General features: G+C 41.2%; 1 protein-coding gene across 2 annotated transcripts in view; it reads left to right on the top strand.

Annotated features, from left to right (window-relative positions):
• adarb1b (adenosine deaminase RNA specific B1b) overlaps positions 1–23,575 on the top strand; it is a 155,946-nt gene that overhangs the window by 99,189 nt on the left and 33,182 nt on the right. For both annotated transcript variants that reach the window (XM_080786398.1, XM_080786399.1), the window contains exon 4: positions 1,108–1,156. The gene's annotated coding sequence lies outside the window, so the exon portion shown is untranslated. The remainder of the gene's footprint in view (positions 1–1,107; positions 1,157–23,575) is intronic.

Raw genomic sequence — 23,575 nt, forward strand, 5'->3', positions numbered from 1 at the left:
AAGATTTTGTTTTTGTTCAATATGGGTTCAGCAAAGCTCATAAATGTATCACCTAAAATATCTATATAAAAAATGACACCAGCACAAATTATAAAATGTACAGCACAGTGTAGCACAAATCTAGCATGACACCAATTGTATTTGTGTTTTCATCATATAACTTCACTGAGGAGAGAGAGGTAGAGAGACTGAGAGAGAGAGAGAGAGAGAGAGAGAGAGAGAGAGAGAGAGAGCAGATAGGAGGGAGGAAAGGAATCAAAAACAGACAAAGAGATGGATAGGGGAGAAAATGCCTGAGGTACAGCTGTAAATCAATCAACCTAATTAGGGCATCAGCAAATTCCAATAGGCTCATCCTTCTTGTCCTAACAACTGCACACGCCATATTGGAAAAATGCCATCTGTTTGTATGTCGTCGTTATTGCATTCCTGTTACTTGACAGCACGCTTGGTAAATACGATGGATTTGGTATTTTAAATCTGCCTCGGGACAATAGTTGGTATATCAATATTATGGCATGACCCAGACTAAATGGACAGTTCGTTCACGGTTCAATGATTATTTGGGTCACTGAGCACTGGCCCACATGTGTTGTTTTTAACAATATAGCGTTACACTTTCCTTTTTTGAATGCTATTCATGCGTTTGGGTACAGTCTAGCCCAGCGCGTACTGCCTAATGAAGAAACATTACTGGACGATTAACTAAGCCAAAAAGACTATTATTATTATTATAAACTATTATTTTGAACTATAGCTATCGAAAAATAGCAGATCTACAAGCACCGAGTGCCACGCTACGATGTTGTAGATCTGCTATTTTTCAATTATTTATGACATGAAATAGTTTGAGAACCACTGATACAGTACCACTGATGTAGAACAGGTTTTCATGATTTAGAAGACATTTGTAGAATCTGGTCCCAGGTCTCGATGGGTTAACAGAGCAGTCATTCAGTCTCGGCGTATCTTCCTTTTGTCTTACTATTTAGTATTTACTCAGGTGTTCATCATTAGTACCGTTTTGAACCAAAACCTCTTTAGCCACACCTGTGCTATAGTTTTGTTTTGTTACATAGCTAACCCTATTGTATTTCCCTCCTTCAGGTTGCTGAGGTCCTTCACCTCTCCTGCTCCAACAGCAAAGGCAAAGAAGGTGAGTGGTTGATTCTCTTAAACAGTGTGTGCGTGCATGCGTGCGTGCATGCGTGCCCTGTTGTATGCCTATTCATTACTCAATGGAACGGAATGGATGTGTAATTAGATGAGATGGCCACTAGAGGGAAGTAGAGCTTTGTTCTCTCTCTCTTGCTTGGGAATGTGCTGCAGTTTGTACTGTGCACAGGTATGCCTGAGAGAAGAGAATACAAACAATGATGAAAGTAAGAAGCTGAGGGACAAGCTGTAATGTAACAATGTGCAGGATAAACTTAATTTTTCTTTTCTTTGTTTCTACTCTCCTTCACATAAGTATGTCTCAAGGTGAAACTTGAGGCTGTGTGTGTGTGTGTGTGTGTGTGTGTGTGTGTGTGTGTGTGTGTGTGTGTGTGTGTGTGTGTGTGCGTGTGCGTGTGCGTGCACGTTTGCAAGCATGCATGGGTTGAAATCCATTTTGTCTGACTCCTGATTTACACTTAGTTGCTCACTGGTATCTCGCACCGCAATCACGTATAACTCGGGCTTGTGTGTGTCCTCATGAAAAGATAATGAGAACGGATCACACTTTAGCCCAGCACGGTCTTAGATCCTAATAATTCCAATGCAGAACTCTACTCTGCACCCTTGCTGGATTCAAAAGTGGTACATACCCATGTAACCTTAGTTAACTCAGCACCGCGATACAAGCGTGTAGATATGCAATTTTTCTAATCGTGAAAATGAACTCTTTGAATATATTATATCCTTTCCCAGCGGCCAATTACATATCATTCTGGGGGTCCTTGACATGAAATAGGTTGAGAACCACTGATATAGAAGGGTTTTCTGAAAACTGTCGTGAGACTGTAGAATCTGGTTTCAGGTCTTAATGGGTTAAACTGAAGGGCAGATACATCAATACAGATGTGCCGTTTGAGAACTTCACGTGTCCTACCATTGGCAATTCAGTAGATTGTCCGCATTGTCAGAAACAGAACATCGTCAGTGAGAAAGGGGGCATTTGCCACAGTGTTATACATATGCTAATTCTATTCAGATCCCTGAATAGATAGTTTCTCTGCTGGACACTTATTTTCAGTAGCAAAGCAGTAGAATTAGGAAGGTTTTCTTCAGAATAAGTGTGACACTTATTTACTAAGACACTATGGAATTTTGGGAGTCCAACTTGTACTAGTGGTTCTCAAATGGACCACCATATAACTCTTGAGCGTACGGGTCCATTTGGTTCCATTTGAACACTCAGACCTGTTATGGTCATTCAGGGCTAGCTCTTTATGTGGTTCTGGTAATATTGTCCACTCATTGTGTATGTCCGTCACGGCGAAAATGGAATTGTGACAAAAATGTCCACCCCAAGCCAGCGTGGCGATGACCCCTGTGTGATGAGTAAAAGTAAAGGAAGGGAGATTGATGAAGAGGGGTAGAACCAGCACTGTGCGAGGAGAACCCACCACAATACTTCCATGAGCGCAGGACGTGCTCTATATTCCTATACTGCAACTACTAGCAGTCCCAGTAGTCCCCTTTCTAATTTTCAAATGTTTAAACATCTTTTGAAAATAGCAGATCGGCTATATCAAATGACCGAAATGTATATAGGGCTGAAATGGTTAATGTATGTTTTTTGTAATAAAATAATAATAAATTGTACAGGTACAGTACTTAAGTGAATGTACTCAGTACCACTGAGTAGTCCCCTCCTCCCGTTTCTCTCCCCTCCTCTGGCTGCTGATAGGGTGGAGAGGGAGCCAGCATATAGGAGGGATGCTGAGAGGGAGGGGCAGGGAGAGAGTGAAAGAGCGAATCTGGGGGCAAGAGGGAAGGAATAAGGGGAGAGATATTGGCACGCTGCAGGTGTGTTGAGTTGAGCTGCTGCTTCAACACTGAAAAATGATCACCAGGTTTACACCAGATCCACTGGTCTGGGTTTTTCTTTTCGTTTGTCTGCGATTGAAGAGTTAATATTGACGAGGCAAGGCGAGTCGGTCCAGTGTTTCCTACTCCTGAGAAGATAAGTGAGTTTACTCCAGGCGTTTTTGTTGATCTTTTGAGTCGTATCGCAGTGCCGTTATACCGGAACCATGGCTCTCCTCAGCAGCGGTGCTCAGAGCCTGGGCTCCTACTACTGTCTCATCCGACGCAGGTTCAAGAGGAGACGCAAGAAACGCTCTGAGCGCAAAGGTAACCTGTCTGAGTGCATGTAGCATTGTTGCTGTAGGTACGCACTAAAATCCAGCAGTCATTTAACTCTCAGAGTGTCACATGAAACATGCGCACACTCACTGAGTTAAAAGGACACTTACAAGGACCTTTACAAAAAAGTGTTTTTCTTAACCCATTTAGACCTGAGGTCGATTCTACAAGAAAACAACAACGTATGTTTCTATATCAGTGGTGCTGAAACTTTTATTATGTCAAGTACCCCCAGGGAAGTATATGTATTTGGCCATGAACCCCATCTCAAAATATTTTGCTCCAGGGACTCAAGATTTGAGTTAAAAACATTTGCTGTGAAAGAATATAATATTATATTCAAAGCTTTGTGCTACATTTTCACTATTTTCTTTTAAATAGCAGATCTACAAGCTCATAGCTCTGCACGAGGTGACGTGCTACGATCTTGTAGATCTGACATTTTTGAATAGGCAAAGTATAAAATAATCAGAGGTGTCAGTGTCAGGTGCTGTCTTTCCCCCTTAAGTAACAAGTTAGAAGGTAGTTGAGCTGTTCCAACTTTCTGTAGGAGACACTTCCTATAAAAAGCATAATAGTTTAGAAACCATTTGAGGTGCTTAACCCGTTTAGACCTGGTGTAACTTATTCGTTGTTTTACCTTTAATGCCGGCTGCGCCCTCTGTGTCACATACACCTCTGTGTCTCATATAGCAACATCATTTATTTGTATATGTTCCTATGTACAGCTTTTGTCCCCACACATCTCATATTTACCATTGACAATGAAAGGAAGGAGAAATTAGGTCATATGTGCCTCAAATATGACGTAAATTTGTGGCAAAATGGGAAACTTTACGTCATATGTAGACGAGCAAATCGGCTAACCAATCACATAAATTCAGTTGTTCATGAGATGATGTATGATGATGTGTAATGATAAGAGCGTCCCTCACGTTTTCAGAAAGGTTTTAGGAGGCGTTTTTAGAATGTAGAATCTAAATGGGTTAAAGCAAAAAAGAAAGAAAAATAATACATAACTTTTTTATGTGAAACAATAATAGATCATTTTTCTAAATGTTAAGTACTGTAGGGTTGCAAGAAAATGTCCAAAATGGCAGATACAAGTTTGGTGACGATGCATTGTGAGTTTGTAGATTGACACTGATTGACACGCTATAAGACGAAGTTTTTTGTTTGTTTGTTTGTTTAATTTTCTACTTCCATATTGAATGGTTACGTTTAGAAGAAATACTTTTGTTCATTGTACTTTCTGTTCATTGCTGTACTTTTGTCTTTATTTACATTGGCACATTTTTGTGTTAATTTAGGATGCAGTCAGCAGTCATTTGCATAGAATAATATTTACTAGTTCATTCCACCTTTTATTTCCTCATCATTCCATTTGTTTTATTTATTGAATTTATTCTAAATCCTAAAGTTTTCTGAAGCTTTCTATAAATATAAATATTCTGTACATAGCAACAGCAATCCAACAAAAATCGGTTAAAGATATTGCTATGTGTATAGGTATCCTATTGTATATATTTTGATATACTTTATATTAAGCCTCAAGCATTTTTCTCTCGTCATGCCATGATAATAATACGTCTTTGTTATATGAGAGAGAGAGGGAGAGAGAGTGCATCTGGTTACATTTGTACACTCCTGGAGTTGAATTAACACCTCACCTAGGATTAAGTGAGGTGTTCTGAGACCTGCTACTGTTAACCATCATTGTCTTCTGTCTGGAGTGAGGCCCATGATGTCCGCAGATCATTCTCTCCGTATCTCCCCACATCTCACTCTTCTGGAGGAAGGCTTCATTATCCCCTGGCTTCTGTGTCATTTTCACAGCAGTTGTGTAGGGTTGCAAGTTAATCAAAGTAATTGATTTAATCGATTATTAAAAATATCCAAAGTGGAATATCTACAATTTCGATGGATGGTGATGCATTGTGAGTTTGTAGATTGAAGTTGCTGCAAGACAAATATGCCTTAAAGTGGTTAATCAGACACATCGATTTAGTTTTTTATTATTTATTTGATTCAAAATAGTAATGCAATGAAGGGAGATCATCAGGGAGTCAAACGTTGTATTTATTTATTTTCTACAGTTTTGTTGCACTGCCCTATAGGGATTAGCTGAACTAATTACGGAGGACTCGGAGGCTCCCTTATCGCCGTAGAAATGAAAGGGACAGCCCACACTCACACGCGCACACACAATCGAGAGAGTCGATGACTAAGCGAGACGTCGGAGCGATGTTGCTATGCTAGCACCCTTAGCCATAACGCTCCCCTGTGGTAGAAGCCCCAGAGATAAGTTGCTTAACACTTTAATCGCACTCTCAAAGGTGTTAAAGGCTAAAGGCTCACCGGGGTGTGGTCAAGGCTTTCCCTTTTTCATATTCTGCTTTTAGTTTTTTTTTTTTTATAATTCAAATACAGAATGTCAGCGCCTTTGGGGATTTTCCTGGAGGAAAAGCTTTAAAGAAAAAGCCATAAGACCCGAGGCAGATTCTACAAATGCCTTCTAAATCAGTTCTCAAACGTTTTGATGCCAAGGACCCGTATTTAATATATATATTAACTGGCTTCGTGTTCCAGAAGGGCTCTTCCAAGGGTTAAGCTTCTCAATAGAGCCTATAGCTGGCCGATGCCAGAGTTTTGGGGCCAATGCCAACTTTGTTTTGATTAAAATTTCTATTTGAGAATGTGTAACTTATAAGCAAACTAAATATGTGAAAAATGAATGGGCTCAATCACTTAAGCCCTAATGAAAAATATCGACCAAAATTGCTGATCTACAAGCTCACAACGCACTGTAAGCTGTAATTTATCAGCTGCATAATTCCCGATAACGATGTCATAAAAAAAAAGTCAAATAATGGCTGATATGGGTCTGGCGTTACTCCTCAGTGCATCTCCCATAAATCCTCCAAGCCAGGACACTCATAGACGCTGCTCTTCCAATGGGCCGTATATGAAATATGGAGAATGAGGAACAGGGGCCATTTCTGCCACGCCAGCAGAATCTCCAAAATGAGCTTTTGCACTTGAGCGGGAGGGAGGGGAATCAGTTCTTCGAATCCTTCACTGAAGAAGAGGCTAGAACCAGCTTTGAGACATTACATTACTTTGTCCTTGACTTTAATTCTCTTTCCTTACTGCATTATATCATTGATTTTTATTTTTTTAATTAATTTATCATGGATTCATGCATAGCTTTTTGCGAATGGAACGTTTCCTTTGTTCAAGTTTGTCAAACCCTTCCCTTTGGCATTTTGTATTCACAATGCACAATTCTAATGTCTATTTGGATCTAGCAGATCCACAAGACAAACACACTAACTGCCACTGAACAAGCCTATTCGTTCTCTCTAAGGGCCGTAACAAATCAAATCAAACTGTAGACACGGTTATGTTTATTACATCAGCCGTTGATTAAGACCTTAAAAATGAGTTGGGTCTGAGTGTAATTAGCCTTGATTATCATGCTGCTAATGACTGCCAGCGGCTGATAGAAGCGGGAACCTTGTACAGAGACTGCACAAACCACTAAGGTGTGTTTGACCACCACACTCCTGGAGATGGATTGTTGAGGGATTAAAAAAAAAAAGCCACAGTGGCTGTTCCTCAGTTCGTGTAGCTCAACCTTTTTAATTTCAAGGACCACCAGTTCCGTATGCGTTTGGTCACGGACCCCCATTTGATAATGCTCTGTCTCTGGGACCCCAATCTACACTATAAAAGACAGATTTTTGCGGAACACTTTATATTACTCATACACATTTTATCCATATCCACTATCCATATGCGCTATAACTGTCCCGTTCGTGTTTTTACCTATAATAACTGCACCGATCTGTGCAAAACGTTGTATGCACACTCCCTAGAGGCCAAGGGAAAACCCTTGACCTGCATTTCTCACATCTGCTCTTTATAACGCGACTTATGTAAAACACTTTTTATAGTAATCCTTCAGATTCAGTCAAAATCTCACACAAATCGGTACATATGATCTCTAATAGTCATGTGATCAAGACGGGTCTGTTTGGTCTTTTTAAACGATCATTGCTTTAGAGCAGGGGTTTTCAACAGGTGGTCCGTGGACCACTAATGGTCCGTCGCAAGTATTGCATGTGGTCTCTGTAACAAAGAGCTCTACATGGTGACAGCGAGAACCTTGTGTGTCTGTGTTGGAAATGTATTGACATATCGCGTACGACACCGGAGATGCTCCTTCCTAGGGCTCCACTTTTACACTTTCACAGCTAAATTGCCACTCTCAGGATTGTACCGTGTAAACGACCTATCACTGTTGCATCATTCAGTCGCCCTTAAAACAAATGTGCATTGTTACAATTATTCCGCTCTTGCACACACTGCAGCACGCCTTTATCCTCTACAGTAGTTCTCAACCAGCGGTCCGGGGACCACCAGTGGTCCTTGAGGTTCCAGGTGGGCTAAATGATGAAAGCTGGTAACCAAATGGACCCGAATAGATCTTTAACTCTTATAGATCTTTTACTTGAGTGTAAAATGATTTTACACTCGCAAGAGTTAAATTATCGTTAAACATCTGCATTATAATTTACAAGAAGTCTACACAATTAGAGCATGTAAAATAAATGTTATTTTGATCATTATAGGTCGTTTTGATTCTGATTGGTTGAAGTAGCCATCTACCCTTGCTTCAAATGAGCATGATGGAACGCCTAATCAAAACATAAAAATCTGCTGCACTGTTCTCCCAGCGTGAAGCCGACTGGGTTGCTATTCTAGCGAGTTTCTTGGAACACTTTAGGTCTAGTGGCTACATCTGTCATTATTATTATCTTTTTTAAGATTTAGAGAATATCTTAGTTATAATGAAATTAAGTTGACGTGTCTTTTTAAAGGGTAACTATTGTATAATCGCAATATCACACTCGGGTCGTGCTTTACCATCATTAATCCACTTCTGCGCTACTTACAGAACTGGCCTATCGGCTCGTTCCTGCAGCAGCACATGCAGGTGTGCATTAATGACGGTCAGGCACACCCTCTCATGTAATATTGCTTAAACGTTTGCTTGCTATCTCTCTTAATGGTACCAAAATCAATTATGGACAAAATCTTATCCAACGACAACACAATATTCTTTAGTTTAGAGGCTAAATCTCATCGAATGGTGGTCCGTGGCGCAAGTGGCGAATAAATAATCCTCAACGTTATCTGAGAGAGTAGGGTCAATTCAGTTACATTTGTACTGTCCAAGTTAAAGGATTTTACTTCCTCTCTCTGTCCTCCCACCTCCTGCAGACATCCTCCTCCTTCTCATAGCCCTCTCCTCTCTAGGATGGCTGTCTCCCTCCCTCTGATCACTGTCAAAGCCTCCTCTTATCTGGTAGATATTTCCCAACATGTCCTCTCTCCCAGCTGTCCGTCAAAACCACCGCTCCGCTCCACAATAACCGAGGCACGAGGTGTGAAATTCAACTTCTAGATGGCGCGCACGCACACACACACACACACGCATGCACACACACACGCACACACACACACACACACACACACACACACACACACTAAAAAGATGCAGTATTGTACTGTATGTGTGTACTTTACTTGTTAACACACTCACACACACACCTCAGCAGAGAGCAGTGTGTCAGTGCGTTTGACCCGGCCTTGAATGTGACAAACGGGTGGTTGTTGTGAACACCCAAGGCATCCAGGCGAGAAGGAGAGGGCGACAGGGGAGCGTGCGTGCGTGCGTGCGCGTGTTTGTGCGACTGAATGAGTCTGAGGGACTTGCTGAAAAAAGTACATTTGGTCAGGTCAGCACCAAGTGTTTCAGAATCAGATTTGAGAGAATGGGGAGTTGGGGACGGTCTGATGCACACGCACAAAAATGGGGGGGGGGGGGGGGGGGGGGACCCTAGCATGGAACATTTTCAGACGGGGGTCCGCAGCCAAATATGTCCTACCATTTTTAACTACTTTCATAATTTTATGTTATATTTAAACCACACTGTTATATTATTGTTTTTGAGTGGTGCAACCACTCCATTACACAGCTATGTATGTCTGTCCCTGGGTCTGTCTGTCTGTCCAAGCACGAAAATAGCTTGGTTGGTTTTCACCATTTCTCTACCGCTTCGGACTCGGACTAACCGGAACCGGGCCGGCACCCTGACCACATTCATGTGGGTCTGGAACGTCCGAGGACCCCCCCGGGGACCCCCAGACGGAGTTTCACCACTCACCTCACATGGGTGTGATTTTTAATGAATGTAAAATAATTATTGCATATTGCTGCTCCTTACATTTTGGTGGGTGCTCCTAAATGTTTTCTGGTGCTCCTTAAAAAGTACAAAAGTAAATTTTGAGCCCCGTGGTTTAATAACCTGTAGTTCCAAAATGGTTTGGTCAGTGTACTGTAAGTAATGCCTCATTTTGTAGCATTTACCTACCCCGATGACCCTGAATGATAGGAGGCCATGGTGTTGTCTTGCTGATGCAGGTTCAGAACAGTGTGGAGAGAGAAGCCAGTGGAGTGAAAATATGAAGCTGTGTGTTTTCAACACTGTAAGAGTGGGCACATTTGTATTTATTTATTTACTTAGGCCTAATTATTTATTAGAATAGGCAATTATTGTTCACACCTTTTTTATTCCCAATTTAGACTTTAAAATAATATGTTCTGACAAAAGAGTATCACATTGTGATAGTACATTTTTAGGCTTTTGCTCCATAGCACCTCGTCTTCACTTACTAGACTTATTGTTTCCACCAGCCGAAGGCATGTCTCCCCATGCCTTCGGCTGGTGGAAACAATAAGTTATGCATGTTATATAACATGTTATATAACATGTTATATAACATATGCAATATGTTTTGCACTCCGTCCATGTGTCCATCCATCTGTTACCAGCTAATCTCCGGCACCGTTTGCCCGGTTGATGCCAATGACGAACCTCTGCTCCAATTCTTCCACAATGGCCTGTTATAGCGCCACCATGATGCCGATTTTTGCGAACACATTTCTTTATATTACTTGTACACATTTTACCCATACATCACACAACTTGGTATACACAATCTCTGCAGTTATGTGATCAATACGGAGCTTTCCGCTTCCCCATATTTTATCCCCATTGGCTAAGATTGCTTTCCAAAGTTTGCAGGATTGGTCTGTTTTGAACAAAATGCCTCAAATCATGAACGCAGAGTGCAATTTGAGGGAAATTCTGCATGCACATCCCGATGAGGACGAAGCCTCATGGTGGCATATAACTGGCCGGTTCGTGTTTTTACCTATGACTGCACCAATCTGTGTAAAACTTTGTATGAACACTCTGTAGAGGCCAAGGAAAAACCTTTGACCTGCATTTTTCACATCTGCTTTTTCTAGCGCCACCAAGAGGCAGACTTATGTAAAACACATGTTTTTATATTACTCCTTCGGTTCGCAAATCGGTACACATGATCTCTACAGTCATGTGATCATGACGGCTCTGTTTGTTTTCTCATATTCCATCCTCATTGGCAAACATATTGGCTTCCAAACTTTTCAGGAATGGCCGGTTATGTACAAAATGCTGCAAAACATTAACACAGCGTCTGATTGTGGTGAAACGGCATGCATATTCCCGCTAGGCTGAGGAAGAAATGCCACTTGACATTTTTCCAAAATCACTCCTATCCTGGTGGAGACCTGTGCCTCGAAGGGCACTTTTTCTACTTTGCAATCAGATGCAAAACCAGGGAAAACTGCACTCAGCTTCAAAACCATCCATTTGTACACTCTCAGAGTTATGGGCGTCGTTGAAATGTAAAAGTTTGAGAACCACTGCACACTAAATCCATAATTTGTATCATCGGTAACACCTGTGAAGGAAGTAGGGAGTGTTATTCTGTGTACATAGAGCCCATTTGACCTTAAGAAGGGGCAGAAAGTGGGCACAATGTATGTATATTTTATGGTGCTCTTAGTGGGCAAGAGTGCAAAAGTGTTCGGTATGTGTTTGTTTCCGATTATTTGTGTGACTACGATAATTTGTGGGTGTGGCTCACCCGTGAAGTATCCTCTGTATGATACTTTTGGTGGTGGTGGTCCTCAGTGAACTGCTGGACACACACACACACACACACACACACACACACACGCTAGCCCCCACAGGCGGCGAGTGTTGCCTTTGCTGTGTCATAAATCAGAGCTGTCACATAGATTTTACAGCTCCTCGTGAAACGGGGAGAATCGGTGTCCCAACAACCTTGAAATGATGGAAAGAAAGCAAAAGTTGCAAGGTTTTTATTTTATTAAATATACTCTCTCAATACATGGAATCCTTCATCATCACCTTCTCAGTTTTTCAGGCGAGTTATTTAATATTATATTTAATTGATGATGTTGACCACATTATATTTAGTCAAGCACATTGTATTCACCATTATATAGATTTTGGACAGTGCAGCCTCCAGTTTGGTCTCTAGCTATACATGCCAAGCTCTCTTGGCATGGCTTGTCGCTTGCCTGGTCTACTGAGTTGGAGATCGGGGTTCGATTCCAGCTCAGGGTGCTAAATGTGGCAGCTGTGGGATGAACGCTGGCTGGAGCGTGCCCTTGCGCGAGGGACGTGAGGGACTCGAGGAGTGAAGCGAGAAGCGCGGGGTGCACTTCAGAAAGGAGGGGGTAGTGTAAGGACCATGTACAACAACACAATATGTTTAGCCAGCTTCTTTTAGAACTGAATCATTTTTTTAATAATAACAATGATAAGAGTCACCAATCATCCTATGAAATGTTTTCAAACAGTAGCCAATAAAACCTGAGTAATATGTAATACCGGTATGTGCTATTTTCTACATAGTAATATGGTATTATATTACTGTTTTGGCAGATACCTTACACTACTCATTACTGGATAAAGTAATAATATTACAGTAATATATTAAAAGTAACTCGTAACTGCCCAACACTTCCCATAACTCTGAGAGTTACAGACCGTTAGGGGCCATTTGGAACACACTCAAGGACCCACTGGTGTAGCAGAGTGTTTCTTCCAGTGAGCCAACATGCACAATAGCAGCACCCTGACTGTGTGAGCCTTGGAGGGAAGGTTCTTTCCAACATGGTGTGTTTGCATAAAGCCCATTGTGTTGACAGTAGGCTCTTGAACACGTCAATCAACAGGGCACCATAGCTCACCTGGTAGACCGATATCCTATACCATTTGAAGGCTATGACCTTCCTCCACAATGGCACTCTATTAACTAGTTTCACTGCGGGGGGTGAAGAGGTGATTGGAGGAGGCTGAATGGCTATCAGTGTCCAGGGAGCTCTTCCTTAATACGCAGAGTAGAGGAAAGTGTGTAAAGGCTGTATTTGGGCCTGGAAAGGCAAATCGCTTCTGGCAGCCTAATTCACTGGTCATTAGAAGGGCCAAATTGAATAATGGACTCAGAGACGTGTGTGCATGTATCTGTGTATGTGTGTGTGCGTGTCCCTGTAACATGCCTGCGTGCATTTGACGAGACCATAGAGGGCCATGTTGGGTGGCCGCACTCCGCAGCCCCCTCACCGTGGCCCATCAGTTTTAATCAGGCAAAACGACAGTCCAGCCAGGACCCCCTTCTCCATTAGGCCACCGGTGGCTCACACACGTGTACTCCATTATGATGAGTTTTACCTGGGCTCTGTCTGAAGGGGAAATGGCAACAGGAACCGTGGGAGAGAAGGACAGTTCTGGACTGAAAAAAGAGAATGAATCCCAATTCCATTTCTATTAAAATTTCTCCTCTCGCTTCCTTGAGGTAATCACTGGACTGCCAAAACTTGATTGGTGAAAGTAATAGGATGGCAACCACGGGTCCACACTTATCCACCCACATGCACAGTTAGCAATGACCTTCATGTCCCTCCTTCTGTCAGCCTGCACCTACCGTAGCACTTTCTCTTTCTTGCAGCCATTGCATTGTTCCTCATAATTTCCATCTTCTTCCTTTCTCTCGATCTCTCTCTTTCTCTCCACCACACCTCTCTCCCTGTCTCTCGTCTTGTTTTATTTAGATTATTTTTTTTACTATGGATTGTGTTTCTCTCTTAAATTTCTGATCGAGCATAACCGGAAATGGACCAAAAAAAGAGTTATCGGATGGCCCCAGTTCTAAAATGGCACTTAATCCTAGAAGACTAAACTAAAATATTCCATAACAAATATTTCTCATCAAAATATATTGAAGTACAGCAATACATGGCAACTTGGTACTCTTCTTAAAATTCTTTTCACAAAAAGACGAAAAATAGATATCATGGCCGGGGCCCCCGCCATGATATCTATTTTATTTATTTTTTGTCATAGGGGGGGCAAAATCTGTTCACCCGAACACCTGCCTGTAGAAAAAGATGTGGGCAGGGAAACAAACCTACTTTCTTTATGATGTCACTAAGCATCATGAAGGTACTGAAAGAACCACTCACCTCAGACATCAGTAACATTATGAAAATTAATAAAAATATAATTGTCTGGGTGAAAATCACCTCTGTTTAGTGTTCTAGGGTTAACCCTAGAACCCTAATGTTTTATATTTTTAAATCTGCTTACCCAGAAGTTACACAGGAACAAGTTGAAGGAACACTTTTGCAGTGTATTCTCTATGCTCACATTTACCAGTTATGGTTCTCGGTCATGCAATCAAGCTATGATTGATTGATGTAGGTACAGTGTATAATGGCCTAAATGTAATTTCCGAACGTGCGGGATGGATTACATTGGGATTCAATGCATTGGATTGGTTGCCTTAGTTGCGTGCGGGTATCGCACACCGGAAATGGCCGATCCAGAAGTGCACGACGCGCCATGCATGCATGCATGCGCTGTGCTGTGAGTTTGTAGATCTTTTATTTCCATGCATGCATGCGCTGTGCTGTGAGTTTGTAGATCTTTTATTTCCATGCATGCATGCGCTGTGCTGTGAGTTTGTAGATCTTTTATTTCCATGCATGCATGCGCTGTGCTGTGAGTTTGTAGATCTTTTATTTCCATGCATGCATGCGCTGTGCTGTGAGTTTGTAGATCTTTTATTTCCATGCATGCATGCGCTGTGCTGTGAGTTTGTAGATCTTTTATTTCCATGCATGCATGCGCTGTGCTGTGAGTTTGTAGATCTTTTATTTCCATGCATGCATGCATGCGCTGTGCTGTGAGTTTGTAGATCTTTTATTTCCATGCATGCATGCATGCGCTGTGCTGTGAGTTTGTAGATCTTTTATTTCCGGTGCACGACGACACCCGCCACGCAACAAAGTATAAATCAGCCATATAGCACTGTCCGGCTAGCCAGCTAGCCTATCTGTCTGCGTTAGGGCCGGCTGAAAGGGTTGTCTGATAGACCGGCTCCCCTACTCCGGGCATTTCCCACGGCCATTTGTCTCTGTCCATCTCTCTCTCTGGCTCTCTCTCTCTGTCTCTCTCCCTCTCTTCTCCCCCCCGCATCTTCGATCTCTCATTTTGGATGTTCGGTCCGGTTCGATCTGTTTTCTCTCCGGAGTTCCTCGTCGCCATCTCTCTCTCACCCCCACCATATTGGGCTCCTTTCCGTCTGTACCACCAATCTTGTTTTGACCACCCTCCTCCTTCCTCCTTAACCACCCTTTAGCCATTATCTTTCCTTTTTCTGTTTTGGATGGTTTCTAATGTTATCCTACCACACATGGTTTGGTTAGGCTCCCAAGAGAAACTAAATAGAAAATAAAGTTGGGTGTGCATTGTCGATTGTGGGATACAAGGTTATAAAAGATTCTCTATACATTTGGACAGCGCTGCGAAATGGTCTGATGATCTGTTATTGTAGACACAGCCTGTGTGTGTGTGTGTGTGTGTGTGTGTGTGTGTGTGTGTGTGTGTGTGTGTGTGTGTGTGTGTGTGTGTGTGTGTGTGTGTGTGTGTGTGTGTGTGTGTGTGTGTGTGTGTGTGTACGTGGGCAGGAACGCCTTTTGATGTTTTAAACATTATGTTATAATTTAGCTATTGAAAAATATTTTTGAAAAATTGAGGATTTAGAAGATTTTTATTTTTATTTTGAGGTCAGGCCTACTTTTTCATTGGACATTGGGAGCCGGCTGCCCTCAGGTTCAGTGTGACACAGCTGTTTTGCCCGCCGTCTTGGTCTGGTACGAATACACCTGCGGCGTTCAAACTAGCGGCCAGAGGAATGGGGCGAGAGAACCTGTCTCCATATTTCAAATGTTAAATGGAGCAGCTCTAGGGCACACAGAGGCTGACGACTGGAAGGAGAGAATGTCTCTCGTTCTCTCTTTCTCCAGCCTGTAAATATATAGGAAGACATTAAAGATGCTTCTGTACAACTTTGTGTGCATGTGGAACTGTAGGGCTGTTAACATTCCTCAGAAATTAAATTTGAATATTGGTTTTAAACATTGACCCGAATATCAAATATATTTTGTATTGTAAAAACAGGATACCAGCGGAAGAGGGACAGCATGCGCTGTTCGTATCCAAAGATCCATAACGTTTTATTTTTTCGCACAATAAAAACTGTACAAAAAGGTAACATTATTAAAAGAGAAAGAATAGTGCAGTGAGAAAAATAAACCCATAAAGGTGCATGGTTCTCACCTAAGATAATAAACAAATAGTAAGTTAGACAAAGTCATCAAATATAAGGTATGACAAACAACAAACATGTGAGCATGTGCCAGTGTTGATTTCCGTCGACTAAAGCTATGATGAAAAATGTTCGTCGACTACCTTTTTTCACTGACGAAAACTAAATGAAAATAAGCTGTGATGACTAAAACTAAATATATTGACAATTTTGTCAACAAATACAAAATAGACTAAAATGTTAGGAAGGGACTAGAAATGCAGTCAACACTGGCACGTGCGTGCTATGGGAGTCGTCTATGTTGTCTGTCTCCATTGTGTCAACCTCAGAGGTTGGTCAGTTAGCTACTGTACCTCCTCTCCTCTCTGGACTATGCAACCATCACCAGTGCACTGGTCACACACACGCACACACACTCTCCAGCAACCCCTCCGGCTCTGCAGGCACCAGGGGGGGGATTCATACTATAGCTACTCAGTCCTATGATTTATGACCGCAACTGTGTGTGTGTGTGTGTGTGTGTGTGTGTGTGTGTGTGTGTGTGTGTGTGTGTGTGTGTGTGTGTGTGTGTGTGTGTGTGTGTGTGTGTGTGTGTGTGTGTGTGTGTGTGTGTGTGTGTGTGTGTGTGTGTGTGTGTGTGTGTGTGTGTGTGTGTGTGTGTGTGTGTGTCCCCCCGCATATCATAAATGTGTGTGCGAGATATTGGACAGAAAAAGATGAGTTGGGGAAGGAAGGGTGTTGCGGAGCGGGGGTGGAGGTGGGGGGTGGGAGGCTTGAAAAGAAAACGACTAATGTGCGACTGAGAGAATAAGTGTCGGGGGACATTATGAGAAGAGCTGAGCTGAGCTCTGAGCACTTCTCAGCAGCGTGTGTGGATGGATGGATGGAGTTACTGCTTATTTGAATTCCACAGTGGTGGAGCCAGCGCGTATCGCAGAGTGCACTGTATGTAGCTAAACCAGTTTTTTTTGTGTGTGTGTGTGTGTGTCCACTTGCGCTTTTCACACACTTTTATGCCTTACCTGTGCTTTCTCCCATTATTGCTCATCCCCTACCACCCACCCACCCCCCTTGAATGAACCTAGGTGCTGCCAGCCCTCCAAAATGCAATCTCCCATAAAACCCATCAAATAAAAAATTCACATTGATACTCCCCCGCCCCCGCCCCCTAGCCCCGCGTCACCACCCCACACCTCCTCCACCCCAGCCCCACACCCCACTCCCACCATCAGCCGTCGTGGAATGATGAACGACCGACTGTCAGATATTAAAGTCTGGAACACAATAAAAAGACAGATTCTTCCCCTTTCTCCACCTCTCTCCATTTCCCCGGCCACAACTCACCGCTCTCAGCTTATACAAAATCCCGCCTGGTTTTGGAGTGAAGTTAAAGTCTGCCGCTGTTCATTGTACAACGTTGATGATACCTCTCCTATAATTGAGAAGATATATTGTAAGGCTTCTGCAGTTTACTGAATAAGGCAGCTATTTGAAAAAGTTTGAATTGTATAGTTCTTTAAACTTTGCTACAATTCACAATTCAGTTATACAAAAAATTGTTATTTAGCTACTATTATTATTATTATTATTACCCTTATTATTATTATTGTTTTATTTAATAATCTTTTCGTATAAATGATTTGTGTATTTTTACCTGCTGTAGGAGCACCAAATTCATTTTTTGTAATAGTTCTATCCACTTTTATCAATCAATTGCTGGAGATTGCAGCAGGAAAAATACAGTATAAATCCCATTATTTTTGTCATTATTGTGCCTTCCTATGAGACATCTTGAGTGGGGCAGTGTTGAGTCTTTTTGTGACATTTCCCATTCCCGTGATTTTTAACACCTCACCTACAGTCAAGGGCAGAGTTAAAGCCCTAAAGATGTAGGCTATATAAAGTTTACAGAAACGCATGGAAAGAAAGTTGCTTGTTTTCAGCTCCCAAAGTGGTAAAAGTGATGTGGAAATGCTCTCCTCTCCCCCATATATATACACTCATACAGTAGCCTTAACTTACTGTATAGGCTCCACTGAAGCGCCTCAGTGGCCACGGATGGTAGACTGCAGTGGTGGAAAGTAACTAAGTACATTTACTGTACTGTAATGAACCCATTTCGACCTGACACAAGATTCTACAAATGCCTTCTAAACCCTGACAGTTTTCTAAAAAAAAAAAATCTGTGTCAGTGATTCTCAAACAATTTCACGTGAAAAATGTTCACTCTGAATGAATATTCAAAGATTCGTGCCACATTTTCAATGTTTTTCAAAAATAACAGATCTACAACGAGTGCCGCACTACGAGCTTGTAGATCTGTTATTTTTTAAAGTAAAACATAATGCTTAAAACACCAAAAGGGGTTCCCGCCCAGAATGGGTTAGTTACAATTTTGAGGAATTTGTACTAATTTCCAGTACTTTTACTTCTACTCTACATCTCGGATTGAAATATTGTACTTTTACTCTACATTTATTTGAAATCTTTAGTCACTATAGTTACTTTGTAGATTTACAAAACATACATTAACAACTTCGGCCATTTGAACATAGCCGGTCTACAATGCGTCACACTGAGACTCATTGTGTGCTTGTAGATCTACTATTTAAACATTTGAAAACATTAAATAGGACATTCTGCATAATTAGTACTTTTAGTTTTGGTACTTTAGGTACATTTCTATGCCAATTGAATTGAATTGAGTATATAGAGTACAGTACAGTATATCTACACTTCTTCCACCACTGGAAGACTGAGTTTGTACTGGGAGGCTCCGAGGTGTGTTATTGTATGAACCTGAAGAAGGGCAGTGCAGAAAAATATCATGCATGGTCAGCAAAAACCTTCCTTGAATAAGAAAAAAAGAAAAGAATAATAATATAAATTACCTCGAGGATCATCAAGTATATTACATAATAAAGAAAACAATAAATTCCTTCTTCATTTCATTCAAAACAATGTTGCACTTTCCTAGTAAAAAAGAAAAAATAATAATTTCTACCTTTTTTTTGCCCTGGCATCGCTTGTAAAATAAAAGCCATTAAAGCAGCCATAACTTGATCAATATGACTGAATTTGTCCCTTTAGGGACTTTAGGGAGCTACAGTATATAGATTAATTTGTCCATGCCTTTAGGGACTTGGAGCTACAGTATATAGATGAATTTGTCCATGCCTTTAGGGACTTGGAGCTACAGTATATAGATGAATTTGTCCATGCCTTTAGGGACTTGGAGCTACAGTATATAGATGAATTTGTCCATGCCTTTAGGGACTTTGAGCTACAGTATATAGATGAATTTGTCCATGCCTTTAGGGACTTGGAGCTACAGTATATAGATGAATTTGTCCATGCCTTTAGGGACTTGGAGCTACAGTATATAGATGAATTTGTCCATGCCTTTAGGGACTTGGAGCTACAGCATATAGATGCCACGTGAAGGCAGTACCATTATTGCCTCTAACTCTCAGCTGGGCTTCTGAATTGCTCCATTACCCACACCAAGGCCTGATTCTGCCACTGCCAACATCCATGCCACCCTAGAGTGCCTGTCAGACCAACCAAGGCAGTCAATTATAAAAACCGTCGGTCAAGCAAGCAGTGCAGTCCTAAGGACCACAGATTTAAGGTGAGGCATTTGCCCAATGACATTTTTATTATTGATCATAGATAATGTCACTATGATCAAAGTCATATTTATATCCAATGTATAATCGGGTATAATGTGCTACATTTTTTGTTAGTTATGAGGAATTGTGACAGTTAAAGGTGTAGAGAATTTAAAGCAAAATGTTAAAGCAAAAATTGGTTTGGTTGGATACTTTATTATCATTTTGCAAATAGTACAAAGGTTTTAAAAAAACACAAAAAGCACTAGGGTCTCGTTTCCACTGTGGTCCTGTATCTTATTGAAATAAATGTTTTTCTTTTCTCTGAAAAGGCTAGTGAGAAATAAACATTTGTTAATCATTATAACTTTGATTTATGTGTACCTCTACAAATTATTGACTAAATATTATCAATTCAAAACCTAAATTAAATGTATTGTACATGTACTGTACAACACAAAATCAGGTCTTGCCTTTATCATGTTAGCTTTAGCAAAGCTAGCCATTTTAGGCCACAAATAATACATTAACAAAAAGCAGAGATAACTGAAATCTACAAATAGTTTGATATTCGTAATCTTTATTAGGTTTTGTTATAGTTATAATAATCAATACACTTCATAGTAGCTGCTTTAAAAGTGATATTTAAACAACCTTTCTTTTTTTACCATTACTGACTACAGAACCGCTATGGTAATATCTGTAAGAACAATACATTTGTCACATTTTCCAGGGCAAAGAATTTATATTAAACAAAAAGCTTCGACATATCCATTACTGGGCATCCAAGCGATGCAATATTATGGGCCATATTTCAAAGAAAGAAGAAAACTCAGCCCCCAGTAAAACAAAAAAATCATTCAAACACTAACACATGCAATGCAAGCTATTCAGATCATGGCTATATCTTTTACCTCTGGTGTGAGTCGTTTAGGTTATTTAAACATACAAAAGAAATGTGTCAACATAGAAAGCAGACAAAACATACATTACAGAGCTATAAAAAAAAAGACCGGTGTATAAACCTCAAACGTGAGCAGAAGCTAAATGAAAGCAGATCTCTCAGATTTGCCACTGCTTCCAGGTCGAGCAATATTAGACATATAAATCCTTGGAGATAGTTGACAGAATCCAAAACACCATGAAGGCATAATGCAGAATTCACGTCAGTGTTCATCAGGTGATGGATACCATTGTTCAGGCCAGTATAACAGCATTGTGGATGATTCAGAAGGCCAGAGATATAACAGAAACCACTAACAGAAATTACTGTGGTGGAAAGTAACTATACAGTAGGTACATTTACTTAAGTTCTGTACTTAAGTACAAGTTCCAGTACTTTTATTTCTACTCCGCTACATCCCAGAGGCAAATTATGTACTTTTACTCCACTACATTTATTTGAAAACTGTAGTTACTAGTTACTTTGTAGATTTTGAGCAGAGCAGACTTTTTAGACAACTCTGAAGAAGGCTACTGCCGAAACGCCCCAAGTTTAAATGCATTCACCTTTTGAATGTGCTATTAAAGGGATAGTTCAGATTTATTTAACTTAGGCTGTATGCAATACTTGCCATTAATATAGTGGTTGCAACTGTATTAATTGATTGCCCGAGCCCCGTGGTGGGAGTTCTGCTCTGGTTTTGGTGAAATGTTAAGTAGTTCCGGTCATTTTGTGGGTAGCACAAAGTTAAGGTGGTTAAGGTGAGACATGTTCAAGTGAATGTTTTAACAACAACAGCTTTAACGACCAAGCCAAGACAAGATTAATGTCCCTCTGGAGTCTTTTCCTTTCCTTTCCTTTTTTTTTTTACTTTTTCTTTTTCTTTTCTTTTCTTCTACATTCCTCAAATTAAAAGTTGGGAGAAGCAAAATGGGTAACCTATGAAATACAGAACCTTTTTGTTGAAATGACGTGTCCTTACCACTTACAATGCACCTGACCTGACTTTAAATTTAGACAAGTCAGTCAGAGGCCTTCATCTTGTCAGAGGACTAATCACAATCAGAGGACTAATCACAATCAATCATACTGTTCAGTAGGCCAATTATTGTGTGTGTGTGTGTGTGTGTGTGTGTGTGTGTGTGTGTGTGTGTGTGTGTGTGTGTGTGTGTGTGTGTGTGTGTGTGTGTGTGTGTGTGTGTGTGTGTGTGTGTGTGTGTGTGTGTGTGTGTGTGTGTGTGTGTGTGTGTGTGTGTGTGTGTGTGTGTGTGTGTGTGTGTGTGTGTGTGCGCGCATCTGTAATCCACGTAACTTGAGAACCATTTGCCCCACCGACTTCAAATTTGACATGCGTGTTCTATACCACCTGCAGTGCCCAGCCTTGAGTGGGTTGGATACACATTTGGCTAGAACCGCCACAAAAGGCTCTGGTCAGGCTCTGCCAGTGGACCTAATGAGCCTAAGTCCCCTCACCTGTAGAATTCCCAGCCTCTACCTCAGCCAATTGATTGCCATGGCAACCCCACACCCACACCTGATGTTGTACTTCTGCTATTTCAATGTGCAACACTATGCAACTAACTGTAAATTACGCTTAACAGTCAAACCAAATAAAAAATAGAAAAGCTTAAACATAATTAAGTCATAATGTATTTGTAACGTTGTGTCCTGTGGAAACACCTCATTTTGTATTTTATTCAGTTTACTTCTACAGCTTGCAGTTCTGGGCACCTACATATACCCCTCGCTGTGTCCGTCTACCGTTCTGAAGTTTTACTCTAGAACTTACTAGAATAGTCCAGTAACTGACGCTGCTGTGCACACCACGACACAGTTTTACATGTTTCCAGACTTTTAATTCTTTAAAGTTTGCCCTTCACTTTGAGAGAGGCTTTCAAATAGTGTCGAGCACTGAAGCTGTTGTGGATTTGTTGTGGAAAGCTGTTCAGATTTCCTTCGTTATCTTGGTGTTGCCCCCCCTGGGGCCCCTGGAGCGAAAGTTTTTCCTCGTAGATTTTGCGACCCTCCCACAACCCCCCACCGTCCTTCAAGGGCAGTTCTGTCCACCGCCTGCTGTTTTAGAGGAGATAATGATACTCTCTTTCTACTTGGAATAGGATTGCATTTTTTCCATCTCCACTCACCTCCACCTCTCCACTCTCCCGTACCCTACCACGCACCCACCCTCCTGGTCCGTCGTGCGTTGCCCGATGCTCTATCTCTCCGTCACAGCGAGGGCGAGGGATAAGAGACAAATCAAAACCCACCTTATTTCCCCTCAGTCCCTCTTCGCTGTCCAGATTGAATTTGAGGGTTTTTCATTTTCTCTCTCATCCGTCTCCCCATGCCCCACCTGTCCTCCGTCCTCCTGCTTCCCAAACTCTGAATTACCTCAAACTGGCCCCCCCTCTCTCATGGCTTGATGATGCGGTATCATTTATGCATGTGGTGGGAGATAGCAAGCGGAGCGGCCAGGCCCGCGGCATCGGAAAAATCCTGCGTCAGCCGCGCGTGCCTTGAAAGGGTCACGTACTGGAACGCCATCAGAGTTCATATACAGTGCATTACTCGAGACGCGTGATTTGCTCAAGCGTAAAACTGTTGTGACTGGGTTTTGAGTCCCTCATTTTTCAATATTAACTGGAATTAATTAGGGGACACTATTATTTATTATTATTATTGTTATTACTATTATTATCAGTATGTGTACTGGCTGTATATATTATTGTTAACCCTAGCTGTGACACTTATAGATCTGTGATTTGGTGTAGAGGGGGGGGAAAAAAAGAGCCGAACTACAGTATATACTGTAAGTATAAGTATAATAGTTAACTAATTATGAAGGAAAGGAAATAATACAATGAAGAAACAGTATTCACTCATTCCTTAGCATGTGGTTGTTATAAAACTAATTCACATGTTATTAAACACACAGAACAACTTGGACTCGTTTTAGATTAACAATGTAGTCTACTATACAGTCAGAAAGCAGTAAATAGTAAAGTTGTAGCAATCCATAGCAATCTATCAATTGGAGCAAATAGTGAAGGTATATATCAATTATAGTAATGTA

Source organism: Protomyctophum bolini, assembly GCF_963924005.1.
Source record: "Protomyctophum bolini genome assembly, chromosome: 16".
Taxonomy (NCBI): domain Eukaryota; kingdom Metazoa; phylum Chordata; class Actinopteri; order Myctophiformes; family Myctophidae; genus Protomyctophum; species Protomyctophum bolini.